General features: G+C 42.4%; 1 long non-coding RNA gene across 4 annotated transcripts in view; it reads left to right on the top strand.

Moving 5' to 3' along the window:
- The first annotated feature begins 733 nt into the window (after nt 1-733).
- The window catches only part of LOC114442411 (uncharacterized), a 75,123-nt gene continuing 62,175 nt past the window's right edge, over nt 734-13,681 (top strand). For 3 of the 4 annotated variants that reach the window (XR_003671345.1, XR_003671346.1, XR_003671344.1), the window contains exons 1-2: nt 734-870; nt 12,706-12,805. This is a non-coding gene — a long non-coding RNA (uncharacterized LOC114442411). Of the gene's footprint in view, nt 871-6,730; nt 6,790-12,705; nt 12,806-13,681 lie in introns of all 4 variants that reach the window. The other variant, XR_003671347.1, reaches the window with a different exon arrangement.

The following is a 13,681-nucleotide window of genomic DNA, read 5'->3' as shown; positions in this document are numbered from 1 at the left end:
TGTGAGCCCACATTAACCCACCTGAGGCTCTAGTCCTCATTGCTGTGGCATGGGGTTGATTGTAGCTTTTGGCCCTTTGCTGCATGTCACACCCTCCTCCATAATTCCTGTTTTTTTTACTCAACTAATAGCAAAAAAAACAAAAACATTTTCTTAAGAAAATATAAACTTTATAAAGCAATACCTGAATTAAAGCTTCAACATGAGTAATAAATGAGCTGGAAAGTGGATTTATTTCTGTATTCTTTGACATCATTTTAATTTGATAACTACCAACAGTTGTCTCAGAAACTGGTGACAAACTGTAGCTTTACTAGTGGTGTATATGTTTTATGATGTTTCCAGCGGTTGTGATACGTAGCATTTGTCAGAAAGGGATGATGCCGCTTTCATTGCATAATCGTGGCCGTAAATGCGCACAGCGTACCAGGAAATGAACCTCGCCGGCGCATCACAGGGGGGTAGGATGATGTGGATGTGGCTGGTTATATAAAAGTATAGGACACAGTTGGAATGATCCAGATGGGATGATAACTGTCATTTTATAGAGTAATGTGCTTCTTGTCTGCGTTTGGACTGTTCGCTCCTTGCTGACCTTGTGAACTTGCCTCCTGCGTGACCTCAAAATTCCCTATGACTCTACGAACACCCCTCCATATCCCTGGGCTTCATTTGTACTGTCTATTACCCAGACAGGAAATGACGTCAACGGGTCCAAACTAAAAATATGTCGCAGGACGGACTGTCTAAGATGTCCAGGACCGGTGTTTGTACAGGAGGATACCTCGCACCGGCTCCACAAAGTGGTGCTCACTGAAGGATGCAGGAGAGCGCCACACAGGCGACACAGACAGACGCACGGGAGGCTGAGTGAGTCGCCTGCTGACTGAGTGCTTTAATGCCGTCACTTTCATTCATGCAAGTTCAGATATGGTGCCATACTTTGCCCCTGGCTGAAGCCGGTGACGCAGCGCATAGCAGCGGCGATCAGACGTAAACAGTGTGAATTAAGTAATGCAGAGACGGAGGTTGTGATTTGTTCTACGATGGAACAGAAAACTCTGTTTTGAATGGCAGGACAGAGAAGTATAATCCGTGCGTGGTAGAGCGGTGCGCTTGTGCGTATTTTAATAAACTAAGCAGATTATTTAAAGACTAATTTACACCGACAACAGTAAAATAAATCACTAGCGGTTAATGTGAAGTTTAACAAGTTGGAACGTGTATTGTGTAGCTTTGTAAGCGGCGACTCAACACATGAATGGCGTCTATTTTTATCCGTGCAGTGCGTGTGTGTGTCGTCCTCGCCAGGGAGGATCTGTCAGACCCTGCCGTGCGTCCAGACGGAAAGCGCTGCAGTCACGTGGTGTCTGCTATTATCCAGCCTCACGTCAGGTACAGCCTACTGTTGTTTACAGGCCGGTTGAGGGAATGTTTTGTTCACCAACTGATCATGAGAAAATGTTTCACTGTTACAAGGAAAAAAATGACAAACACAAACATTAATTTGATCTTTATTTCCAAAATATAATGACATAAAAATCAATTTAAACGTGCCTTAGAATCCCCCCACTAATGTTTCCATAAAATGATTTAATGATAAACATACAAGGAAAAAAAACACATTAAAGTCCTAATAAAATGATTCTGGTTAGCAGTCTTGTCACATAAAAAGCTGCCCATCAAGGAAAGATGGACAGATGGACATTTGCTTTGAAGATGATGAACTGGCTGCTTGCGTCGCCTCACCACCTGCTGTCCTGACTGTCAGCACTCAGCTGGACATGAGGTGTAGAGGTCATAGTTTGTCCACAGGTGATAAATATTTATAATACTGTACAAAAACGCCTTCTAATAAAACTAGCAATCACTTCCTGTCAGATTAACATTACTCATGTACAAATCACCACTTATGCCTCTCTTAAAATCCATATTCTCAAATGAACATGTTTTCTTCAGATGCATTATTTTAATATAACTATATATGTATTGATAAAGGCCTACTGCACACCTCCTTATTGAATGGATACCTGCTATTTTAAGTAGGCACTTGTGCAACATTGGTGTGTAGTGGCGGTGCCTAACACTTGTCTTCTGGGCCCCTCAGCTGTTCACATCATTGAACTGTTCTATTGTAAGATTGTAGTAACGGACGATTTTAAACTACATCTTGAGACCTCTAAAGATCTTTAATTGGCTCTAAGTGAGTCTTCTGTTTTGTGAAATAATGCATGAGCTGTACAGTTGTGCTGCTGCTGTGTACATTTGGCACGTGTGTGCAGCAGGCTTTAAGATTACTGGTGTATATAACTCACACTCGCCTGCCTGTCTGGAGTGATAGCTTCATTATTCATGGTTGCGTGTAGACAGCAGTGCTTAATCTCAAGATTGAATGGGGCAGCCTGTGACTCTGGAAGTAAATGCTTGTGCTCGGTCAGCCTTATCTGGCCCTTGTTGAGGAATGGAGAGGCACCTGAAAGAGAGAGGACTGCTGAGCCAGGCCTCAGGGTGGCAACAGCAGCTAAACGCCCTGTAACGTTGTGGCATTTGGGGCCAGATTGAGGCCAGTAGTAATTAGCCAGACTGGACCCGAGAGCAGAGCCATATATTCTCAGTGGTGAAAGGGTCTGGGCAGGGGGTCTATTGGCGCTCGACAGGTGCAGTGGGAGGAAGGCGTCAGGAGTTTAGGGAATCGAAACCAGAGATGAGGCCAAATGACAGTGTCTCTGGCTTCTGGGGTCAGATGCTCTCTTTCACCCCTGGAGGCACCACAAAATACCGAGAGCCTCCTTTCCTGCGTATGTATGTGCAGTAGTGCACATCTCTGTGTGTGTGTTTACAGGCACTGTGTGTCAGTGCGTGTATGAGACAGTTACTGGTGTGTGACACTAGGGTGGGGAGATCGGGGGGCATGTTTTCAGTTGCAGTAATCATCTGTCTTACTCTATCTGGCTCACACTAGCACAAAGACACGTTTTTGTTTAAACGCCCATGTGTCCACTAGTATTATACAGCTCTCCATGAGCAGCTTTGATCGTTCAGCTGTGATAGAAGCAGTAAAAAAAAAATCCGACCATGACATATTCTTGATGGCAAGACTCTGCTGTGGAAGTAAGATGATGAATAATCTGGAATATAACTGTACTATAAAGGGGACGCATTGTGCTGTCCATTGAAAAGAGGGAAAAGTAGCGGTGCCGACCATGTCATGTTTTTTTTCTTGCTTCCTGGCTGTTCTGCTTGAACTCAATAATCCTGGTTACAGCCATTACAAATCCTGCTGTCTTGACTTGAGACCCCAGACAGGAGACAGGCTCTGCAACTTGGTTTCATTTAGCATTCCTCTGGGCTTTACGGGCAGGTGTTTAACATTACTGGCAGGATATTTATTGGCAACTTTAAAGGCAACTTTTTTTTTGCTTACCTCTCAATTAGGCACACACACATACAATGTGTGCACTGTAGATGCAAACATGCACACAAACAGGCATAAACTTGTAAAAGCATGTTCTGTATGCAACAATATAAGATTGACAGTGTGTACCATGTTATCGCCTCTTTCTCCACTTAATGCCTTTTGAGGCACAGATCCACATCCCTAAAATCCACCCCTGACCCGTGACCATCTCTGTCTCTCTCTGTAGGAACCCCCCTTCACCTCCACCCATTATGCCAGGTCACTGTATGATGTGGGACAGAAATAGGGTTGGAGGGATGGTGGGATGTGTGGCCTGTAATTACCAAAGCTTAGCAGGGCCAGTGGCTATGATGTGCAATTCTCAAATCCAGGTGCAGCCTGAAGACTCAGCCGGCCTCACTGCTGCCCTGTGCTACTTGATTGCTGGCAGCTGGTTGAGCCATGTCAAGTGGCAGGCTGGGAAATGTGAAATCCCAGATAAAGCACAGAGCCCTAAAAAGCCATGAAGCTCCAGTAATGAGGAAAGTGATGGGGTTTGGGGTTTGGGCATGCTTAGCAGACAGGCAGCAGCCAATGGTAGGTCTTTCAACCTCTCTCTCTTCTTGGTGTGTCTGTATGTGAGAAAGAGAGGAGAGGTGAAGGTGTTTGTACATTTGACTTTTCTAATCCTGGATTTAGAAGGATCCACCAAACTCCAACAATGCAGAACTGGCGGGTAGGTCAGCACAGCTCTAGATATACTCAACATAAATCCTCCCAGGTCGTCCTGGACATAAATCATACATCTACAGTGCATCCTGTCTGTGCTTCTCATGTTTTCCCATGGCCAGTTCCTTTGAAAGTCATGTTTAAACCCCTGTAATGTTCCCCGCTCAGGAGCAGCAGAATAATTCCAGATATTAGCAGCAGTCCGATTTTGAACAATTCTGGTGCCGTTGTAGCAGTTAAACGCATTCCTAGTTTTGTGGAGGCCATTATTCCTGCTTTTTAATCACCCCTTTGGCTTTTATAACCTCCCCAAGCCTTAGTGTGTGGCTGGGGGGACCACATGTGGGCAGAGGACATAGCCTGTATTTATTAAACTGCTGAAAGTCAAAGTGTGGACTTGTGCAAAAGACAATGGTAAAAAAATCATCCTACTCGCAAAATGTAAGCATGAGAAGTTTTTATCAATAGTGACTTTGTATTTAAGAATCCCCTTGAGTCCAGTACAGAAAATAAATATCCTACTGATACACTCAATGAGTTGTGTCTGATGGTGTCTAAACATTGTGCCTTGTGCCACATTTTGTTTTTTCCTTTTTATTCAATATTTCTATTGCGTCTTTATTGTCACATGACACTATGACACTAAATTCTCCTCTTTGTCTGTATTTTAGTGATCTACCGGAAAAGGCAATCACTGAATGTTCTATCTGTCTATTAAATATAGATCTGTTATTATCTCTTAAAGATATAGTCACACACACGCCTACACACACTCTTTATAGTATTTACTGTGTTTGCTGGATTCTCCTCAATGGTTGTTACTATACTCTATATGTTACTTGGTCACACAGCAGGATACATGCATGTGTCATTTTTTATAGGGCTCCAAACATTCAAACTCTGGCCATGGTTAGTTAAACTGATGTCTTTTTTTCTTGTTTCTATGCAACAACATTTGTCTGGACCATGGAAATATATCAAGATATTAACAAACAGAATTTGTTAGTATGATTGATTCTGTGTAGGTTTTTGGTATCTTTATAAAAATGTGTTGACACCAATACAGACATTAGTCTATATCTTTCAGATTTTTTTTAAAAAACAAGAAGCATTAACCAGTGTCTGTTTGACTTGGTTGAAAAACAAAAAAGTTAGTATGTTGACAATTGATTAAGGTGAGTCCTGATGCATCACAGTGCCAGACAAGAAAACAGAGAAGAAGATGTGAAAATCTATCCACCACCTCTATTTACTTACTCCCTGATCTGCAGAGATACAGGAGTAATGGAGAGGTGTGATTTTGCAGCCGATTTTTTTGTTAACAAGCTGTTGTTTTGCGTGGCTCCTCAGCTTAGCTTAGCTCTTGGCTAACAGTTTATTTAATGCAGCATGTCTTTAGCCTCCGGCTTGTAGTTGACAGCATGTGCGAAGTGGCTTGTCTTGCTGATGGTCTACTTACAGTTAACTGAAACACCTGGGTGCTCAGACACCAAACAGACCCATTGCACTGCGATGGGTGACATGTTGCCACGGTAGGCTTGATGGCATAATTTACTCTGGTCACAGTCGTGCATACTGTTAGCGGGGTGGGCTTGGGGGGGTACATAGGGAGTCATTGCTTGTTTACCCTGTGCCTGATGGCCCCCTGCCAGCAGCTACAGCAATTATCACCTTGGAGGAATGTGGGACCCTTGTGTTAAATTCCCTTTGACCCCCCTGTTGGAGAAGGTCAGGAGGTGGGCGCTCTCCCCAGGGTGGTGGCCAAGGGGGTGGGGGTAGTGTGGGTGACACAGTTAGTGGGTGCAGGGTTACTGTGTGTGTTTATGTATGTGTAGTGGTCCTGCAGCCAGCGACTGTGCCTGCAGACCCCCAACATGGCAAACAAGATTTGCGTTCTGTGTTTACAAAGTAAATTGGTTTCTAAAGATTTTAATTTCACTTAGAGGAACACCAAAGGTGGTCCTGCATGGAGGTTTTATGAATGAGAGAGAAGGTTATCTGAGGGTTACACGCAGATGTCACCTTATAGCCAATTTTTTTAAAAATACAACTTGGTGCATAAGATTTCAATGTGTTTTTGCTCACTACTAGATTTAAGATTCCTCAATAAATTAGCCCAACCACTAGCACACCCCAAGGACCTCAGCATTTGTGATTTTAATGTGTTTGTTTGTCTCAAGCTGTTTTTAGTACACAAGTGTAAATCACAACTTTACAAGAACGTGTAGCCCACTGTAAAGGGCGGCCGTTAATGTGCATGTGTGTGAGAGGAAGTAAGTGGGAAAAAAAGGAAGGAGAGGAGAGTGGGTTGATGCAAAAGAAGTGTTTCATAACATATGTGATGCTTGTTGCTGGAGAAAAAAAATTAGATGTGTACATATGACATGTATAGGAACAGGAATGTACCCAGACATCTTGTTCTCCTGCTATCTTTCTGTGTCCCATATCAAATGTCTTCACAAGTGTGAAGAAAATAGTTGGGGAATAGTATCATACGTGCTGTGGGGAGTGAAGATACCATGGAAATCGATTGCGTATGGAATCACTATTTTCTGACCATGATTGATGCTCCAAGCTTATGCATTTTTATCTCCACTTTTACAGGCTCTTCATCATGGCTGTCTGCTTAAAAGGTTGCTGTCTGCTATCCAGCTATGGCTGGGGTAAGAAACCAAAAATCATGAGCTTGTCTAGTTCTCTGTCTGCTTCAGATGACAGTGTTGACATAATATATTAGTACAGTTTCTAGTGTGATGTATGGCTCAAGATACAGTTTCCCTGAAAAGTCTTGTTGATTTTACCCACTGTTACCACGTGACCAGCATCTGTGGTCTGTCCTGAGTAGTTTGCGTTCAGCCGTGCATTGATTAACTCCTTGAAGGCAGCGACCCTAGAAATGTGACAGCCTCTACATGTTGTGACAAACCAAAGTGTCCCCATAGTGTCATCAGATCACTGTGCCACTTTCAATTAGCGGTAATGTTGGACCCTTTTTGCCACACTAGCTGGGCAGAGGAACTACAGCGGGCCAGAGAGCAGCTTAGACTTGTCCCATAGGTCTAAAACACTCATAATTTATTCATCTGCACACAGGCAGACAACACAACACACACCCATCCTGTACCAGGACTGACAGCTGCCAGCTTATAGAGGAGGAGTGTAGAGTGGGGCAAGGTGGAGGCTCAACCAATACTATTACACACAAGGCACAATCAGCGCATCATCTGCACCTTCTTGTCAAGAGTTCAACTTCTCCATGTTGTCATGGCAACGTAATTTACTCTGCCAGAAGGGCTGTTCTTCCCTGTTTCAAATTTCACTGTAATATTGGAGGTGGGTGGTGGCAGGGTGTTCTTCGCAGTACTCTGATAAGAAAGTCTTTGAGGAGTAGACTATGATGTACTGAACTTGAGAGGGTGTTTTGATCTTGGTTTGTATGCTAATGAATCTAGTCTTATGTATGCATTGTAAAGCAGCTCTTTGCCTTTGTTTATTTAGACGGTCTGCAGAGCCTTTATCCTTCAGACATTATTGTGTCATTTGCAATACCTTCTTTCCAAAGATAATTGCAGCACTTGCAGGGTTTCTTTTTATTTGCCTTTGTTGTGTGTGCTGGGGCAGGCTCGGCCAAACTTCCTAACTGCGGCTTTTTGTCTGTTTGATAGCCTGACTGTAAGTAAACCCCTCTCGCTTTGCAGGCTACTGTCTCCCTCAGCACACTCAGCTGGTGCAGCACTCATCCACAAGCAACACACTCATTCACACGCGCTTTCGCATGACTACACAAATGCAGAAACAGGACTTCAGCCTCTACTGGCTCACGCACACAAAACACACTCACTTACTCAGGAATTATTGTGGTAGTAAAACTAGAGAGGAAGAGAGAGAGAGAGAGAGGAAGAGAGAAACAACATGAGTGAGATAGACAAGGGGAAGGGGAGGGAGGGAAAAGGAGAGTGATTGCCCCAACAGAAGTATTTTATCCCCAAGCGGTTTTTAAACGCTGCCATGTCCGTGACCCAGTCATGAGGACAAGCCATTGTTTCTTCCTGTAGCTGCTGTGGCAAGGTCAATGTAAAAATGTAAAGTTGCAGTGGTTGTTATTTAGGTTGAAAACTCGAGACACAAAGGATTTTTTTTTCTTTTGCAGCTATGCAGCTGCTCTCCTCACTTTTTTATTGTGTAAATGGCTGGTTAAAGGCTGTACAGCCTTTTATTGTCAATAGCTTACTCATGTTATGCTTTGAAGGATGTCAGTCGTGTTCTGCTGTTGTAACTTTTTTCTATCTCTGTCCATACTTCCCCTACTCTAGCTGTGTGTGTGTGTGTGTGTTTATGCTCTCTCTGGTCCACTGCTTTGGCACAAAAAGGAAGACCAGGCTGCCCCACTCTTTGTTTTGCTTCTTGTAGGAAACTAGCAGCAAATTGTGGCTCAATGAGGCGTTTCTGTTTTGTATGGTCTGATAAAGTGCAAACGAAACCGTCTGGGCTGCACTGGCCTGCTGCAGTGTTTTCCATTGTAGCTTGGCCTCTGAATGTAGGTCTGTGTGATGGTTGGTTAGTGTTGAACATTAGGTGATTGGGGAGGGCGGGGGGTTTCTGCTGGATGTAGGGACCATTCACGCGGTTTTAAGATGTCACCCAGTGTTTGGAGCTGTTGTCCTCTGTGTTTAATTCTGATAATGGGTGATTAGTGTGCTGCTTAAGGCTGGAGGAGAGTTTTCACATCTCGTTTGCTTTCAAGGGTTTCAAAATATTGTAGAGTTCTCAGAGCCAACATGACACACTTGTCAAAGTGATCAGTGCAGGACATATGTGTGTGGGTGTCTTGATATGTGCGTGCGGGAAATATCCCAGTTTTTACTTCATTGCATTCATCCAACACCTGCAGTAACTACTTAAGTTGGAAGTGAAAGAGGTGACTCACAGAATATGCTCTAATTTCATGAAGATTTTGTCCTAGAATCTGAGCAAGCTAAGCAGGAAGCAGAAAACTTCTTTAATGAGATCTTACAGTTTAAAAAAAATCTTTCCAAATGGTGAAGTATAGAAATATTGGAAGTGTACTTCTCAAGAAAAAATGTACATTGAACCACACAAACACGCATAATTAACTATTTTGTAAGCATATTTACAGGATGCGTGTTTCTGACCTCCAGAAATAAAATGACAGTAAAGGTATCAAATTTACCTGGAGTTGAAAAAACACAGCTGGCTGCAGACCACTCTACAATTTTTAAGGAGTTCAGTGTTGTATCTCAGCTTGACCTAACATCCTGCGTTCTGACACCACTGGGAACAAAATACTGTGAAGATCTACAGATCAAGTTCATTGAGTCAAGTAAAACAAACACATGGCTTGGGAGATAGACAAAGAAGGAGGGTCTTGGGAGTGGCATGGCCCTTGTCTAAAGGAGTTATTGGGCCCACATGGGTGTTCATCTCTCCAGAGACCGTGTGCTAATTATCTACCAGGGTGCACGTTTGAGAGTGCATTTCACAAAGAGTGTGTCTGTGCTCATGTCTGTGAGGTGCACATGGGATTGTTCATAAGCATCCAGTCCTAGGTCTTGTTGCTTCAGCCCCAAACAGAATGAAATGCATAGCCACTCAACCCTATATACTTCTTCATGCTTGTGTGATCTGTATGTGCCCTAACCACACACACACACCCACACACCCACCCTTCATGCCCATCTCTTCTACGCACCCCAGAGTTTAGAAACAGGATCTAGGACTCTCAGAGGAAAAGCATGGCTGGGGGAAAGGGCTGAGGAGCCATCTTTGACATGGGGCAAGGGGCCCAATAGCACAAAGCCCCTTTCCCTGCTCTCCCATGTGGAAAATGGCAAGACTGCTAGAGGAGGAGGAGGGGAAGGAGGAAGAAAAGTGGAGGAAGGAGGAGGAGGAGGGGGGAGTGACAATTAGTGGGATCTGCTAATCACCAGGGCAAGACTCATTTAATTGACATGTGAAATTTGAATTTATTTAACAAGTCGATGGGTAGTTCGACAATGGACCAGTCGTCTGAGGTCTGATGGTGGAAGCCAGGGAGGGGAGGCGACAGCGGAGGGTTTAGGCCAAGGTCTTTGTTAGAAGTAGCAGTGTTGTTAGGTGGGTAGGTTGTCCACAAGGAGATTATAACCCATTATGCCTTTGACCCTTTTGGATAAGTTTCTCTACGGCTCCTGCAAGACACTAGCACAGAGTACACACACATGATAGCCAAGGTTTTTATCTGTTTTGTGTACATTCTTGTTTTTATTTTCAGCAGATGCTACACTGAGTAAACAACATTTTTATACCATAATAAACCTGACCCTTGATAATTTAAATGGCACGAAAGAGGGGAAAAACACTAAATGAGGTGGGCAGGGGAAAAATGCTGTCTGTTCATTCCTGTTTTTACAGAAATCAATAAGCTATTTAAGGTCATCACAAGCCTCACTGTCAGCTGCTATGGAAAATGAAAGCACACTGACTCATACTACCATCTCTACAAACCATTTAAAAAGATGCAGATCTTTACCTTAATGCTTTTTAACAGGTGTTTTAACAGATTCTATTAAATAATGAAACTGGGTTTGCTTTGAAGAAAAATGTCAATAGCACTAAAGCTAAAACAGTACAGATTACAGCGATGGTCATTCCACCAATTTGAAGCCAACAAAACAAAAACTCCTCAAATATGGCAAGAAAAGTGATATCAGGCAGTTTATTGATCCAAAAATCTTTAATCTAGAACCAGGTCAAAATTGTAATTTTTCCAGACAACAGGAAGTATGAAGAAAATAGTGTAGTAGTACTTTTTTCTCTGACCCTTTAGATGAAGGTACACCCCCATAATTCTGGAAATACCATTTTTTTGATTTTTGAATTTATACATTTTTTAATCAATACATCTTAATTATCATAATCCTCAGAGCAAAATATACTCTGTCTAAAAAAAATATAAGGTTTTATAGAGGTGTATTTTGTGTGTTTTCCTGTTTATGGAATAAATAACATTTTTAATATAATACAAAATCATCTGATTGTAGTAGTAGTGAGTCAGATGAATAACATATACCCTTTTTTCCATCGTGCTATTATTTATTTATAATATAATATAATTATTTATTTAACAAAATGAAGCCGAAGAGGAAAAAAAACATGTGGGCAATATTAAGTACCCTCATGATTCAACAGCTTTTAGATCCACCTTTAGCAGCAGTAACTTGAAGTAATGGTTTCCTGTATGACTCTATCAGTCTCTCACATCATTGTGGAGGAATTTTCCCCTCATTCTTCTTCACAACAATGCTTTAGTTCATTGAGGTTTTTGGGCATTTGCTTAAGCACAGCCCTCTTAAAGTCCCACCACAGCATTGTAAGTGGGTTGAGGGCTAGACTTTGACTAGGCCATTCCAAAATCTCGATTCTTTTATTTTTTAGACATTCTTATGTCAATTTGTTTGTGTGCTTTGGATCATTATCTAGTTGCATGGCCCAGTTTACCCCAAGCTTTAACTGTCAGACAGATGACCTGACATTTGCCTCTACAATACTCAGTGGAGTTCATGCTCGACTCGGTGACTATAAAGCGTCCAGGTCCTGTGGCTGCTAAACAAGCCCAAAGCACTCCTCCTCTGCTGTGCCTTACAGTGGGTATGAGGTGTTTCTGCTGAGATGCTGTGTTGAATTTTCACCAGACATGGTGGTGAGTATTAAGACCAAACAGCTCTTTGGTCTTAATGCACTTAACATTTTCGTATCATCTGTCCAGAGGACATTGTTCCATTTGTCCCTTTGTAAACCTCAGATGTTCTTCAATGTGCTCTTTTAGACAGAAGAGACTTCTTCCTCCAAACTGTACTTGTTTAGTCTTCTTTTGATTGTGTTGTCAAGAACATTAACATTTAACATTGCATGGTCTAACCTTGGGGTAAATTTGGTGGGACGTCCACTCCTGGAAAGGCTGAAAAGTGTCTTGAATGCGTTCCACTTGTGAATATTCTTTCTCATTGTTATAGTTTGTTGAGATTCAGATAGTTTGGAAGTACTTTTAAGCCTTTCCAGATTGATGTGCAGCAACCATTGCTTATATCCTTCCCTCTTGGCATTGTGTGAACACACACCTGAAAGCTCCAGAGCAGCAAACTTCCAAAATGTCTGCTTTTATACAAGTCTGCACACCTGCTGATGATCAATTCATCAAAGGCTGATGATCAGCAGCACCTGGCTGCAACTTACCATCTTAAATGCTGTGAAAGCCGTAAGGGGGTAATTAATATTGGCCACATGTTCTTTTTTTTTTTTTTTTTTTTTTTTTTTTTGGCTTCATTTTTGCTAAATAAATAATGGAATGGTGTTCATCTTATGTTGTGTTTGCCTAAGACCTACTACAATCAGATGATTTTTAGTGTTTGTAGTATGTTTTAAAAAAAAAAAATCATGGAATTAAACGGTGGGTTACTAACTTTCAAACATGACTGTAAGTCCTATATAGATTACAGAATTGGTCTGAATGTTGTTCTGGTTGTGTCAGACAACTGTAAGTCTGCCTCACATGTCCATTCTTTTGCCTTTCACTCCAACAGATACAGATTGACTCCCAGTGGCCTGTTTAATCTGGCTGAACTGACCGACTGACTGACACCTGCACTCTTAAATGGCATTAAACCCAGCTGTCTGTCACTGGTAAGTCCTTTCCAATCGAGAACACTGTAAACATCACAACATCACGCAGCAGTGAGTCCACTTGTCCCATTTCTTTTTTTGTCTTTTCTGTAAATCTTGACATTGGTCTTTGATTTGCAGTGTTAACATGCCCCCCACATCACAGTAGTATATTAAAAAAATGTGCCATTTTCTCCTAATCATCAGTCATAACAAATAGTTTTGTTGCCCAGGGTGACTTTGTAGAAGTGGCAGAGAGTCAGAGGAGACTTAGGATGCTTCCAAGTCTTTCAGCCAGAGTTTAATCCTCTTCCTTTATCTCTCTCCATGATCTAGGCCAAAGTGTTTGTGTGTGTGACAATGATTCAATGACTGCCTGCTTTTGAGAGGTCTCAGTCACGTTTCCTCTTACTTACTGTCTTATTTGTTCTCTAATACTCACTTGCGTGTCGGTTGTTGTGTCACCCTCTTGACCAGCACTTTTTAAGTCTTCACCTTATCCCTGGTTGGTGTCAACAATGATGACTGAAATAGTGCAATGCTCTTTTTGTGACATAAGGTCTTTTTGATGCACACACACATTGATTACACCAGACAGACCACTTGGATTAATTTCAAGAATCACAGCTGGACTGATGCGTGCGTGTATACTGTAGATACATGTGTGTGGGGGGGTTGGGGAGTCGGATACATCTGGGGTCTTTGATTGGCTCGCTGGCAGACACAGTGCTGATTGGATGGCTGTACAGAGACTAGCGTGCAGGTTTCTGTCTGCCATGTAGCTTTGCCTCCCAGAGTGCTGGCCAATAGCTCTGTATATTGGGTGCATTACAGATTAGTGCCAGCGCTACTCTGTGCACATAGATGTGTGTGTGTATATGTGTGCATGTGTGTGTC

The sequence above is a fragment of the Parambassis ranga genome, chromosome 10 (genome assembly GCF_900634625.1).
Source record: "Parambassis ranga chromosome 10, fParRan2.1, whole genome shotgun sequence".
In the NCBI taxonomy this organism is placed as follows: Eukaryota; Metazoa; Chordata; class Actinopteri; family Ambassidae; genus Parambassis; species Parambassis ranga.
Note: the sequence above shows the minus strand (reverse complement) of the source record. Positions and strands in the feature narration are given on the sequence as shown.